The 6,052-nt window shown below is 33.1% G+C and overlaps 1 long non-coding RNA gene across 2 annotated transcripts; it reads right to left on the bottom strand.

Moving 5' to 3' along the window:
• Positions 1-1,039: 1,039 nt before the first annotated feature.
• On the bottom strand, positions 1,040-4,989 carry LOC127856389 (uncharacterized). 2 transcript variants are annotated; one of them, XR_008037998.1, is made up of 3 exons: positions 4,071-4,989; positions 3,343-3,406; positions 1,040-2,779 (listed from the first exon to the last, which is right to left on the bottom strand). It is a non-coding gene; the product is annotated as an uncharacterized LOC127856389 (long non-coding RNA). The 2 variants fall into 2 exon arrangements; XR_008037999.1 differs by having other exon boundaries at positions 1,040-2,744.
• Between the last annotated feature and the right edge of the window lie 1,063 nt (positions 4,990-6,052).

The raw sequence follows: 6,052 nt of genomic DNA, 5'->3' as shown, positions 1-6,052 counted from the left end.
ATGAAAATATTCTATTATTTTAATGAAACATGTTATTGATGTGTTAATTATTATTTTTTAATTTGTGTCAAGTGATATAAATGACATATAAATTTATAGCTTGTTTCCTCCTTAAGCTTTCCAGCTTTTAGTATTTAGTAGTTTTATAACAACAGGTTTCGGTCATACTTTGTTTTCCTATAATTTTGTGTGCAATAGGATTTTCCATTTTACATTGCATGTAACGGGATCTTCATAAATTGTCGTATGACAAATTATTAAATTCTTTAATAATTCTGTTCGTTCTTCGATAATCGGTCATTATGTGCACCAAGGTAAAACTCCGAGTTGAAACATGCGGTTTATTAAGTCCTATAGAGAAATATTTGTTTGCTGTTATTTTTCTTTTACATGTTTTTGTTCATTTGTTTATTGAATCTATTTTATTATTATTTGTTTATGTTTTAAATATTTCTGAAACTTTATACATTAAATGCATGATGTGAACTTCAAAATGGAAAATGTGCTTACAAAATGAGTAGTGCTTTGGGAAACCGAGGCGTAACCCAAGTGCGTAACCTGCTTTTAATTTGATATATTGTTATCATAAAATAAACTGCACAATTGCTTACATAAAATTAAGCGTTTCTAACATTATACAATAAAAAAAATATTTAAGATTTAATTATTTTTAAAGATATATTTATGTGTTATAACAGCCATACGGCTAGACAATCTCCATAGGAAAGGCTATACCTACAGAGCCGTACAGCTAGCCTATTGTCTAGCTGTACGGGGCCATACGGCTAGCCTCTTGTCTAGCCGTACGGGGCCGTATGACTAGCCACTGCCTATATTATAGTACAATAATTTTCCGGTGTACATGTTAAGTAGCTAAACTAATAATAAAAACAGCCATTAGGATTATACATTTCTGGAACTGAATTTGGTTTATAATCAGTTTTTAACTTTTTCTATCTGAAATAATATATATATAATCTTCAAGTTTTTTCTTATATCAATGTTATATCTTTGTATTAAAACACTGCAACAATGTAAATTATGCATCACCATATTTATTTACAACGTTATGCATGTACTCAGTATATATTATCATTTGAAACGAAAATCGTTTTAAAAATCAAATGTTTGCATACTGTTTTGATATCTTTGTTGTCAACAACGTGTTTTCGTTCAACGTCCGAAAAAAAAGATGTCCGAAAATAAATGCAATGTGTTAAAAACGCGAATTTAAGTTAAATTGAAAACAACCATGCGTTAAATATTATTTTTCATCAATCTGACATTTTTCACGGCGACTGATCTGAGCAATCTCACGGGGGTACTATGAGAATCGTCAGATTTCCGGTTTATCTGACAGATCTCACGATCTGACAATATTCACGCTACACCGGGTAAAAAGCGGTCCGTCTAAAATGCGAATATGACTCTTATCCGCGGATTGACCGAAAAGTGCGGATATGGACGAATACAGGCAATTAGTCCAGTCATCCTATGAAAAAAAAGCACCTAACCATCAACTAATTGCAACAGAAACGGTTTCACGTGTAAAATCATCTATGACGTATAACAGATGACAGAAAAAAAGTCTAGCGAAATATTTCCAGGGCAAACCTGTTAAAACTTCATTTTATTTATGCCCCTCGCGGACGTTTTTTTAAATAAAGTATATTTTCCATTTTCTATTCAAACAACACATTTCGAGCAAACCACCCGACAAAAACAGTATTCAGTAATACATCAGTTATGAAAACAGTATTATTTTTCTATTACCTAAGTGTATCATGAAGTTTCTTAACATATTTACTCATGTAAATAGTGCATTTATAGGGGTAAACTTACCCCACCCACCCATTAAATACATGTTACTATTAAATCATTGTTATTGTTGCTTTAATATCCTTTATATCAGTTAGCAATAGTTGTGCTGCTGTTTTTATTATTTCAATTTTATAAGCATCAGAATCGCTACTAGACTTTTGGTAAAATGAATGAAGAATTGATGATGCAGTGTTTCTAAATGTGATTACATTCTGCTTTCCATTTAATTCTGTGATGACAATAGAGGACCCAAAATGCTCTAGTAATCTCTTCTTCATATGAGTTAATGTATAGGAGAGTTCTCCACATAGTTCTACCATTTTGTCAACAAGGTCTTTTAGTGTTATTTGTTCGTCATCATTTTCAATCAGGAACTTTGCTATTTCCTGGAAAGCAAATTCCTGTGCCATGTTCACTGGTCTTCCACACTTCTTTCCTTTTTCATTGCCTGACTGTGGTATATTTTTACCTGTCCTAAAATTTACGCTGCATGACTAATGGTATATAGCAACAGCAGCCGCTAAGTCATGTATTGTTTCCAATCTGCTCTTAATATCTGAACCCTGTTTGTCATCCCTATCGATACATATTTGTTCTATGTTCTTTTTAAATTCAACTGTTCTAACAGGGTATACATTATAGCCTCGTTTTCTTCCAACAAATTTGGCACGTTGAGCACAAAATAGACATTTTGTACTGAAGTTAAATCGTTCAGTGTTAGATCGTAATGGTGGAGATAATACAGTCTTTGTTGGCTTTTTATTTAAGGATAGCTTGATTCGAATTGGGTTACAATAATCTTTCCGACAATGTACGTATGAACGGTCTGTCCGGGTATGGAAGTAATCTTGTCCAAGCGAACTTCGCTGGCAGCATTTATGCTATCACTTCCTTCTGGCGTAACTTAACATGGTCTTGGTCATCTGCAAGTGATTGACATCATATAAGGAAGGTATTGCTGAAAGAATATATGAATACATGCTGTTTCAACCATTAGGCAGAACAATCTTTTGTGACATTCCCAATTGTGACAAAAGGAGCATTTGCTCATAACAAGCAATTTCTTCATTTGACACAATGGATTTTAAAGCCGTCTGCTGCAGATGCATTCAAAAGCGTTTAATAGAATGAAGGGTTTATGTTTTCATACATATTGTGTATTTCAGAATGCAAGTAAATGCATTGTTGAACTTAATGTTTATAAAAAAGCTATTTTTAAGAAACAACAATTATCGATATTCACGCAATATTGTGTTTGTTTTTTTTTCAGAAATAACAATAGTGGATATTCACGCAATGTTATTTTTGTACTATGTACAAATGTTCACAGTTCCAGTATGAATCCTGTAGAAAATTTTGTTTTGCACTCATTAATAGTTTGACTGTACTGTGGGGTTAATTTATGAATATGTTTGTCATTGATGCTTTTGAAAAATGAATTATTATTTAATTTTGCCTTCAACTGCAAGCTGTAAATGTTGAGTATTTACTAGCATTGCGTGTAGAATAAATGGCTATTACTTTTCCGATGCAGCTGCAGCAGGTTTGGTGCTGATCAGATTGTTTGGCAGTTCCATATTAGCATCTGTAATAGATGAAACAAATTAAAGTCTCTATAACGCTCAAAATCAACCAAAATTACGTAAAGTCTTTCTTAAAATAAAATTAACACCTAAACAATCTGTGTTCCTTATAGCAATAGCCACGATTTCAACACTAGATGTGGTATGATAACATAGATTTTTGTAGATACAAGATGCTCGTTTTTATTTATTTGTGACACAATAAACTCCATTTTAATATATATTCATAATACACACGAACACCATGTTAGTGTTCATGTGTCGTATGAATAGATATCTTTGAATTTAAAATGGAAAAAACAACGAGCATTTTGTATCTACAAACATCTATTTTACCAGACCAAATCTGGCGTTGAAATATCGGCAATTGCCATAAGGAGCACTGACGTTTAATTGGTTAAGTTTATTTTACGAAATATTGTACGAAATTTTCGTTGATTTTAAGTTGTAATGTTACTTAACATATATTGAGAAAATAGAGAAAACAGAAATGGAAAAATTAAACTTAAGTTTGATCAAAGCTGTACTTATTTACCTTCACATGGTATGGCAGATTTTTTTTAACACACTATCTTTTGTTTATATAAATTTACATTATCCTGTAGCATTTTGTCATGGCATATGAATCATTAATAAAAACACTTTTAAATGAATATATATTTATACCTTTTTTTGAAATTCTAAACCCACACCTTTGACATCGTTGATTGTTGATCTAACATCTGTAATAAATCAAACACATGTATTCAAGAAAATAAGTGTTTGATATGTGTGTAAGAGAACAACTTATTTATTATAAACAGCTTTTGATTTTCTGTTGTAATAATACTAAATGAAAGATTTACGGTATAGCTTAACTCAATATTTCGGATTATATTTGTTTATAGTTTAGAATTGTAAATTTAAGACCATAACTTATTATTTCTATTTTATATATGATAATTATTCATCATGAAATCATTAAAATATTTCAAATATGTGGAAAATTGAAAGCTTTTTTAACATTAGGTAAGAACATTCTCAACAGTTTCAATCAGTAGAATATCTTAAGAAGTCTACATCACGGTCAACAATCCCACTGAACAAAATACCCTGCAAGAAGATCTAGATCGGCTACAAAAATGGGAACACACTTGGGATATGGAATTTAATCCTTCCATGTGTACGGTTATGAACATCCCCAGGTCAAAACGTCCCTACAAATCCACTTACACACTCCACGGTCATATTCTAGAAACAGTTAGTGATGCTAAATACTTGGGTGTTAGCATCACATCTGACCTCAGCTGGAATAAACACATAAACCAGGTTACTGCAACAGCCAGTCAAACACTAAACTTCATCAAACGAAACATTCCCATAAAACACCCACGCATTAGAGAATTTGCCTTCAAAACCCTGGTCCGCCCACAACTTGAGTATAGTAGCTCAGTGTGGAGCCCACACACACAACACAACATAAACAAGATCGAGATGGTCCAACGCAGGGCCGCTCGATGGGTTACAAATGATTACTCATATCACAACAGTGTCACACACATGCTAGACAAATTAGGGTGGCGTTCACTTGAGAACAGAAGGTACGACTCCCAGCTACTGATGTTCTATAAAATTGTCCACGGACTGGTTGCTGTACCAATGCCTCCCTATGTCACTCCTCCGACCCGGCTCACTAGACATTTGCACCCTCTTTCATTCAGACAAATCCCTACTCCAAGCAACTACTATAAATTCTCCTTCTACCAGCCACTATTGTCCTATGGAACTCTCTACCAGCCAATATTGTACAGGCACCTACCCTGGACCAGTTTAGGCTGGGGGTGACCAAACTAGACCACAGTTTCTAAGCAGGTTGGCTGTTTTTAACCTTTTATCTGTATATTCCTTCTTTTAACTAACACTATCACCTTTGTTTCTATGTCTCACAAATACATTATGTATTACTTTTATCTCCTATACACTTCTTCCTTAATTTCCTAGCACTGACACGCACCTGCTTGTAATGCTTATTGTTGGCGACTAGCAGTATATATAGATAGATAGAAGTTATAGGGAAAAAGAAGTAATACGAAAACGTTATGGTACAAATGGCCACAACAAATACGTTATGGTACAAATGGCCTTCCGTAGTTTAAAAAAATATTAAAATCTCGATCTTTTCTCTTTTATTTTTCATATTTGTTTGTGTGTTTAAAGCATTCCTTAGATGCCTACATATGTATATTTTTGTAAAATGTGTGTTTGCTGCTGACTTTATTGCATATTTGAAGAAAACTATAAGTTCCTGCATCATCCACGAAAACTAATTACAAAGTGGTACGTAGTCTATTACGTAGGCAACCTTCTATGACTGACGCATTTGTTAGGAGAAAAACATTAATTTCCAAGATGAAAAGAATATTATTCAACAAAGACATCTTAACTTACCTCCAAAATGACTTAAATCTAGGATCTTTCATCAAAAGCAGACGATCACATCATATCGCGCGAACGCTTGTATACCGTGCATCTGATCATTTTATCTTCTACGGTGGTAATTTAGGGCCATGAAAATCTGTCATATTAAAAGTCATTTTTCGGTAGTTTGCCCTGCCTAGACTTTGCTAGACTTTTGATATGTTGAAGAGGTTATATTTATCTACAATATT

Source organism: Dreissena polymorpha, chromosome 13 (assembly GCF_020536995.1).
Source record: "Dreissena polymorpha isolate Duluth1 chromosome 13, UMN_Dpol_1.0, whole genome shotgun sequence".
In the NCBI taxonomy this organism is placed as follows: domain Eukaryota; kingdom Metazoa; phylum Mollusca; class Bivalvia; order Myida; family Dreissenidae; genus Dreissena; species Dreissena polymorpha.
This window is presented reverse-complemented; position numbering and strand designations above follow the sequence as displayed.